Here is an 8823-nt window from a genome sequence, read left to right as displayed (position 1 = left end):
ATCTCCTATGATATCTTTCTAAATATCTTCTCAGGAGATCATTGTAGAGTCACCTACACTTGGCGCAGATAACTCGCTTACAGATCTCTGCTGTACATATTCCACAAACATACTTTCGACATTTGAAGCATATCTCAACTGTTTTGCTGTGTACTTGACATTGTCACGTGTGTGTGGATGGAATTTCATCGTCTTCAGATACACTGTAATTGTCATCAGCGACATTGACCATCAACTCCTCGGCCAAACGTTGGAGATATTGTTCCTACTGATTTTCCTTCCGGTAGCTTCTCTGTATATCATCCAGGAATTAAAACATGCCAAATGAACCATATTGAAGAAAACGTACTTGAGCCACCGTCTACACGCACATCTCAGTGTGTTTCTTCTCTATTTGATGCACGATGACTACACCAAACTGTGTCTGATTGCAATATTTCGGGTCTTACCTTTGTGTCACAGAAATTGACACTGACTTATGCTTGGAACTCAACACAGAAACGCTTTTGTTCCGCTTACATTTGTAAACAGTTAATGTACTACCATTCTGATCGCAGTAAACATCACAGTGATAGGTCTTTGTTTGTTTTTTGGGGGGTGGGTGGGGAAGCACGTAGTGGTGGTGCTTTAGGAAACTCTCTTCAGTTTTTAGCACTGAGAGATTCAGCAAGTTTCCTTGTGACGAAATTATCACATGTCACATTTATTCTTTATTTTAGTAAAAGGATTTATCAAATTAGGCACTGCAAATTCACCTTACTCTATTCCAAATCCTTGCCTAGATATGGAAAGCCATTGATGTCGCCAGGTAACCAAATCTTGATGCCAAATTTTTCGGATTTATTTGGCATATATTGCAGAATTCGACATCTGACTTTCGTAGAATACAGTTGCTTGTCAACAGTCACGTTGTCATATGGTTTGTAACATTTGATGTAGTTCTGAAGAAAGGAATCCCACAATTCGGATGCGGTTGTGGGTCCGTTTGAAGTCTTGGAGATCTTGTCACCATTTCATGAAATCTCAAGTGCCGTCTTATTTCACAGAACCCATCACTATTCATTGTTTTCCTATAAATTGGTGACCCGCTTGTTCTCTACAAGACCGTAATGGGTATTGCTGACGCACGAGTAGCACTTCGATAAATAATAAGCCCAAATAAGATTGCATTACTGAAAGAGATAACGTCCATGTTGTTGACTTCATTTGCCTATTTGCTTCAAGAATGTTGCACTTTGGGATATTATTCATCATCGAATCATCAAATAGTAAACGAAGAGCACTAGTACATTCCTGAAGCTCGGCAAAATCTAACAGACACTCGTCGCTCGGCAAAATCTGTCAGTCCTGGACCTTCGTGAACAATATTCTGCTTAGATATACGGAAAACGTCACCTTGCCCCAAATCCAATTTTGTCCACATTATTCCATCTGGAGCAATAAACTGCCACCACTACTGGAGTTGTCTTCCCATCACTGTCTTCCACTTCTTCATCACTTGAATATAAAATGTTCTCTTTAGGTTGAGAATCACTTCAGTTTCCATCTTCTTCACTCGAATTCTGCAAACTGTCATTATTTTCTTTAGACACCTTCTGAGAGATCATGTAAAACTCTAAATATTTCTTGAGGTCTCATTGTAAAATTCACATGTAGGCCTACACAGTTCACCTCAACCAACTACACGTACAAACTAAGATGCAGATATTGGACACATGTACCTGAACTAATTTGTTTTTCGACGATAAATCACTAAGAGATATCTTGTAAGGCAATGGAAAAACATCTATAAAGTTATTGTTGGAACAAGATATCACAATAAAATATTAAGTTACCTTTTTTTCTGCTTCAAATTACACTTAACAAAAGTTTCAATTTTTCTTTTCTCCAGATACAAGAAGTGTTTTAAACTGCCATTTGTAAATCAGAAACAGATACACTATATTTCCATATTTTTTATTAGGCAGTCAAAATGACTGCTTCGTGCTTCTAGGTATAACTGACACTAGCACCCCTATAAAATGGGACATATACTTACTATTAATATTACCAACAAGTAGGCACAAAAATATTAAAAGTCAATGAATTTCAGGGACTTAGCGGAAATATTACAGAAGTGATACGAAATAATATTTCTCGAAGCAGTCAAAATGACTGCTTCGTGCTTCTAGTGTTAATGTATTAATAATATAACGTAAAATTAGCATTTCACGACGTTTTGTATCTCTGCACTAAGGCTTAATTTTGTCCTGTAGATGTCAACCGCTGGAAAATTTCTATTGTCACCTACGACGAGGTAAGACAATTCTATACCCTCTATGTCAACAGTAGAAAATGAAATATAAACAGCTTCCATTAAAATCAGCGTTATCTGTGAAGATTCTAACTGATTGACTTCATCATATGGGTACAAGTGAGGGGGATCGCGGGGGGACGCCGTCCTCACACTTCCAGAAAATATCTGTAGTGTCCCACCACTTTCTAAATAATTACAATGGGCAAAGATAGGTAAGGGGGACAGTGTGATGCCATGCGTCCCCGTACCTTTCAACATTCACTTTTACCCCTGCTTCATTAATTGCTTTATCTGCCTACTATAGGAAACAAAATTAGAACTCTGTCTTTATTTCAAGAGTTATCGTCTGTAATAACAGACTAAAGTATGTCATTCTTACCTGTTGAGATATTAACGGATAGACTCCAATAAAGAACATACCTGAGATAGTCGATATAGCAATCTATTAGGAAAAAAAAATATAAAAATAAATTTTCTATAGTAGTTATCATATTGAATCACTAACTAACATGAGTCACTGTTACGACTTATAGCATTAATTATATCACGTAATTAACTATATTAAGTTCAAGGATTAATTATATTACTGATCTTGGTCTGGATAATTGCCTGGACTTTGGCTATCTATTACATAAACCTAATTCAAGAAATTCCCTTTCATTGAAGAATTTTCGTGTCAGGTAGCAGATTAAGTAAGTTGCTGAACCGTTAAGATATTAACGTACTGATCCAATTAATGAACGTCATCAAGATAATCACTCTAGCTATATATTGCTGAAAAACATTCACGTCCACTCAAGAGTTATTATGTGCAGTAAATAACGAACGCAAATACGAATGGGCGGACTTTCTAACATTGTATTATTATTATCCCCGCATGAGTCATCCTAATAAAATATATGTTCGGATAATCTTATCCGCTTACGCAACTTCGTTCATTGTGAGGTAACCTGAATCACACGGAGGGACTGCTTCGTTATGGCGTTCAACATGTTCTCATTCAGTAATCTAATAAATACAGAAATATATACAATTACCTTTCGGCTATCTGGTAATTTGGCTTCCCAGACCCGATTGCTTGCGTGTTTCCCACGGCAAGAATGTGTAATGTTGCTACGCATTATTCCTTGCTAATCATTGAAACCTTTTCCCCTTAAAATACGCATTCAATCAAAAAGAAATGATTAAAATCCGTGTCTGCTGTTCTGAGTTCTGAGTTATCGACATTTTTTTTATTTTCTATATCATTTCTTTTTAGATATCCGGGTTTCATTTCTTTGAGATTAGTAGGCATCTTCTAGCACATAAGTTAAACTTGTGTTTTTCAATATATCCGCCAGAGCGTAAGTTTGTCAGTATATCTGTCAAAGCGTGCTTCCACATTCTTGTTATACTGAAACTCAGTAATGATTTAGCAATTGTCTTCCGGATACAAACTTGAATTCTATTTTATACAAATAATCAGTAGCGGATTCAGAAAAGTATTTCGGGAGGTGTTTCTCTGCTTAATGTTTGTTTTTTTTTCTAAAATTTTCTAATTCTTATTTGGTAGTTTGTGAATATTTCGTTTTGTTTCTATATTCAGTAACAACCTTCCGGATGCAACCTTGAAGACCATTTTAAATTGATAATCAGTGGCTGATTTAGAAAAGTATTTTGGGACAGGTTTTTCTTATTAATGTTTAGTTTTTCTAAAAATACATAATTTTTATTTGAAAAGAGCTTGAAGTTTATGAGTAAAGACATAACAAATATTTTGATTGTTTTAGAAATTCTGTAATTTCGGGGTACATGCTTCGCCCGTAAAACATCCCCAACCTAAGAGCCTTCGCAAATCCGTCACTCCTGGTAATTAGTAATAACAACGATTTAAAACAGATAAGAAAGAAATTCGGCCAGAGCTCACAGTACAAGCACTATCTCTACATTCACACATACAATTAAGAAAAACTTTTGTCAAAATGGTGGAATGCGGGGTTGAATCTCGGACTTCCCGATAGAAGCGCAAAAGTTAATCACTCACTCATGGTTGTTGTGCAGTTGTGCTTAACTTAAATATATTCTCTCTCTGTCTCTATGGCCTATGGAATCCAAAGGTTTAATGCCACGTTCACAAAAGCTCTCCACTGACTACTATCCTCAGCCAATTGGATCTAGTTTCTACTTTGTATTCATATCTCTGCAAGATCCATTTTAATATTCTCCTCCCATCTGCATCTAGGTTTTTCTAATTGTTGTTTTCCGATTGCTCTTCCAGTTAAAACTTTGGAAGCGTTCCTACCTTCTTCCATTTTTGGATGCATGTTCTGCCAACCTGAGCCTCCTAGACTTGATGACCGTAGCGATGTTTGGTAAACCATATAAATTATGCTGTTCTTCATTCTGAAGTTTTCCTCATTCCCGTTCCTCTTGGATCCTAATATTCGTCTCAGGATTTTATTTTCAAATACCTTCAGTCTGCGTTCTTCCCTCAAGCGACCATGTTTCACCACCATAAAACGCAACGGGCATGATTATCGTTTTACATATTTTAAGCTTTGAATTCCTCAACAGAATTTGCGACGACAAAATACTTTGAACTGAATAATAACACGAATTTCCTGATTTCAGTTGACATTTAATTTCTTTGTGGATGTGATTTTGGTCTGGTAATATTGATCCTAGATAATTGAAAGTATCCACTTTGTCGAAAGTATTATTTGATAGTTTAACAAAAGAGACACTGACCAAAGCTTAAAACTTTACTTTATTTTAAATTATAATTTGTAACTGTTTCGGATATCTAGCATATCCTTCTTCAGACACGATCGAAATTAATGAAAATACAGACATATATATAAATGTTGTTATAACAGAGTTCAAATTCTTTAACCGTCATATATATATTCATTGTTATAAAAAAATTTTAAATTCTTTTAACAGTCATATATAGAGTCATTGTTGTACTTTTTTATTTTTATTTATTTATTTATTTATTTTTCTTATTTACCGAGGCCTTCAGCCCATCCTGTAAGTCTTCGTGTTCACTTTCCAATTAATCACTTTCTTTATTTTTGGTTCTTATAAGGGCCCTTTATTTTTATTTATTTATTTATTTATTTATTTATTTATTTATTTTTCTTCTCTATGTTATTCAAACTTCCTTGCCATGATTCATTAATTGGTAAACCCAATGTCCAGTTCATCAGTTTATCTCTTCCTACATTCTTTATCCAATCCGCTTCTTTCCACTTCCTTATTATCATTCTTTTCTCCATCTCCAATACTTCCGTCTTATCCCAATTAATTGCGTGATTCGTCTCCTTAACATGTTTGTATATGGCATTGGTATCTTTTTTCTTCCTAACATCATCTTCATGTTGTTTTATCCTTTCTTTCATTCTCTTTCCTGTCTCTCCTATATATGACATATCGCAGTCCTCACACCATACCCTGTAAATGACCCCTTCTTCCTCTTCATTAATCTTTTTAGTTCCTTTTCTATTCTTCTTCTTTATTGATCTTAATAAAGTTTCTCCACTCTTTCTATAAGTTCTGACCCCTCCTTTCTTCAATAAATTCTTCAGTTTCTCCGTTTCTTCTCCCATACTTTCTATGCCATGCCATTTTCCACTCTCATCCTCTCCATTCTTCTTTCTCCCTCTCTTCCTCTTCCTGCGTTCTTCTTCCTTCTCTAACTCTTTCTTGCTGTAACCGTTCTTATCTAACTGTCTGTAGAATTTCTGTATGCTCTCCTTCCTTCCTTCCTCTTCGTCCTCCAACATTTCTATTCTTCTTATCATATTTGTTATGAAATTTCTCTTTGTACTCTTATCCACGTCGCTCCTCTCATGGCAGTACACTCCCGCTGAGCACTCTTTCTGGTACCACCTCGTAACCAGGCCTTCTCCTTGTTTTATTATGGTCATGTCTAAAAAGTTTATTCTTCCATTTTCTTCCAACTCCATTTCCAAGCTTATGCCTTTTTCTTTATCTTCCACACTATCTTTGAAGTTCTCTAATTGTCTCCTAGTCCCTTTCCACAAGCCTAGACAGTCATCCACATACCTACAAAATATGATCAAGTTCTTACACCCTTCTTCTTTCACCTTTTTCTCCCATTTGTTCATAATTATTTCTGTTATCTGATTAAGATCAATAAAGGAGAAGAATAAAAAAGGAACTAAAAAGATTAATGAAGAGGAAGAAGGGGTCATTTACAGGGTATGGTGTGAGGACTGCGATATGTCATATAGGAGAGACAGGAAAGAGAATGAAAGAAAGGATAAAACAACATGAAGATGATGTTAGGAAGAAAAAAGATACCAATGCCATATACAAACATGTTAAGGAGACGAATCACGCAATTAATTGGGATAAGACGGAAGTATTGGAGATGGAGAAAAGAATGATAATAAGGAAGTGGAAAGAAGCGGATTGGATAAAGAAGGTAGGAAGAGATAAACTGATGAACTGGACAGGGGGCTTACCAATTAATGAATCATGGCAAGGAAGTTTGAATAACATAGAGAAGAAAAATAAATAAATAAATAAATAAAAATAAAGGGCCCTTATAAGAACCAAAAATAAAGAAAGTGATTAATTGGAAAGTGAACACGAAGACTTACAGGATGGGCTGAAGGCCTCGGTAAATAAGAAAAATAAATAAATAAATAAATAAATAAAAATAAAAAAGTACAACAATGACTCTATATATGACTGTTAAAAGAATTTAAAATTTTTTTATAACAATGAATATATATATGACGGTTAAAGAATTTAAACTCTGTTATAACAACATTTATATATATGTCTGTATTTTCATTAATTTCGATCGTGTCTGAAGAAGGATATGCTAGATATCCGAAACAGTTACAAATTATAATTTAAAATAAAGTAAAGTTTTAAGCTTTGGTCAGTGTCTCTTTTGTTAAAACAATTAATCCAAAGCCATGAATAGTCTTACTATTGATAGTTTAGCGCACCCATAATTTACCATGTTACGATCCCGGTGGACATCCATGTATTTAGTTTTTTCTGCATTTACTTCTAAACCAATGTCGCTGCAAGTGTTTAATAAGGACTCTGCATTTCTTTCTATTGTTCTACTATCATCCCCTATTAAATTTACATCATCAGGGTACACCTCAACCTGGTGAATACAATTCAGCTCTAGGGCCTGGTTGTTAGTAATTTAATTTTTCTTATAGCTTACTCCGGAACAATGCTGAATAATAATGGCGATAACACATCTCCTTATTCAGGCCATTCTCGACGTGGAGGCTCATGGACAAGAATTTATGTGCTCGGACTTTAATCTGGAATTCATTTAAACACATTTTAATTAATCTAACTAGCTTTTTCGGTATTACGAATTCTGTAAGAATGTTGTACAATGTGTCCCTCTTATCCGAGTCGTAAGCTTTTAAAAAACCAATAAACAGCTGATGTACTCGTATATTCTTATTTTCTTTTCAAGTATTTATCGAATAGTAAATATCTGGTCGATAGTTGATCGATTTCCGTAAATCCACACTGATAATTTCCAATAATTTCATCTGCGTATGGAATCATTCTTGTTAACAGAATGATAAGAGAAATGCCTCGATAATTATTACACTCAGTTTTGTCGCCTTTCTTGTGAATTGGAACAGTGATTCCTTGTTTCCACTCTTGTTAAATGTATTCCATAGTTTTATATATATATATATATATATATATATATATATATATATATATATATATATATATATATATATATATATATATATATATAAGGTTTTGTAAGGATATGTGGAATTCCTGTCGTTAGAAATTCAGAAACCTTCAGGACTGGGTAAACCGTGATGGTGGCTATAAGCCTAGGAAACCGCACGATCAGATGAACAGTCTATTATGCATATGATCCAACAGAAAATTTGGTACTTTCACGATTCTGAACAAGCTTAAATAACAGTCAGTGCATTATAGAATTCGGAATTTTACCGATTTTGCATATTCCAAGCACCTGATCGATGGTAACATTATTGCATATGTGATCAATGAATGAAAAATTTGTTGGAAATATTCATACAATGTACGATGAAAGTTAAAACTTAAAAATCTCAAGAATGTACACAACAACCGGAAACCAAGCTCTTGATGTGCAGACTTTAAGATTATCATATAAATGTATTTCTCTCATTTTATATTTTATTTGGTTTCAAAAAGAGGATGTGTCATATTTTGAAGTAAAAATATTACATACATTTTGCTAGTTACTTGTGAATCTCTTTTTAAAAAAAATGTACTTATTTTTGTGTATAGGAAGTTTCAAAATCATATATATATGTGTGTGTGTAGGGAAAGGCGTTTACCTGTGAACACTTTTAGAGTCTTCAAAATTTTGGTGCTAATATTCAGCACTTTTTCCCCAATTTTTGTCGTACATTTGAAGTGTCATCTCTTTGCTATCAGATAGGATGATTTTTAAACGTGTTACATAATTACAATAGCTTTTATAAGATAAAATAAGAACAAATCCGTTTTGTTCACAGGTACATTATGGT

The sequence above is a fragment of the Thermobia domestica genome, chromosome 4 (assembly GCF_964235325.1).
Source record: "Thermobia domestica chromosome 4, izTheDome1.hap1.1, whole genome shotgun sequence".
In the NCBI taxonomy this organism is placed as follows: domain Eukaryota; kingdom Metazoa; phylum Arthropoda; class Insecta; order Zygentoma; family Lepismatidae; genus Thermobia; species Thermobia domestica.
Note: the sequence above shows the minus strand (reverse complement) of the source record.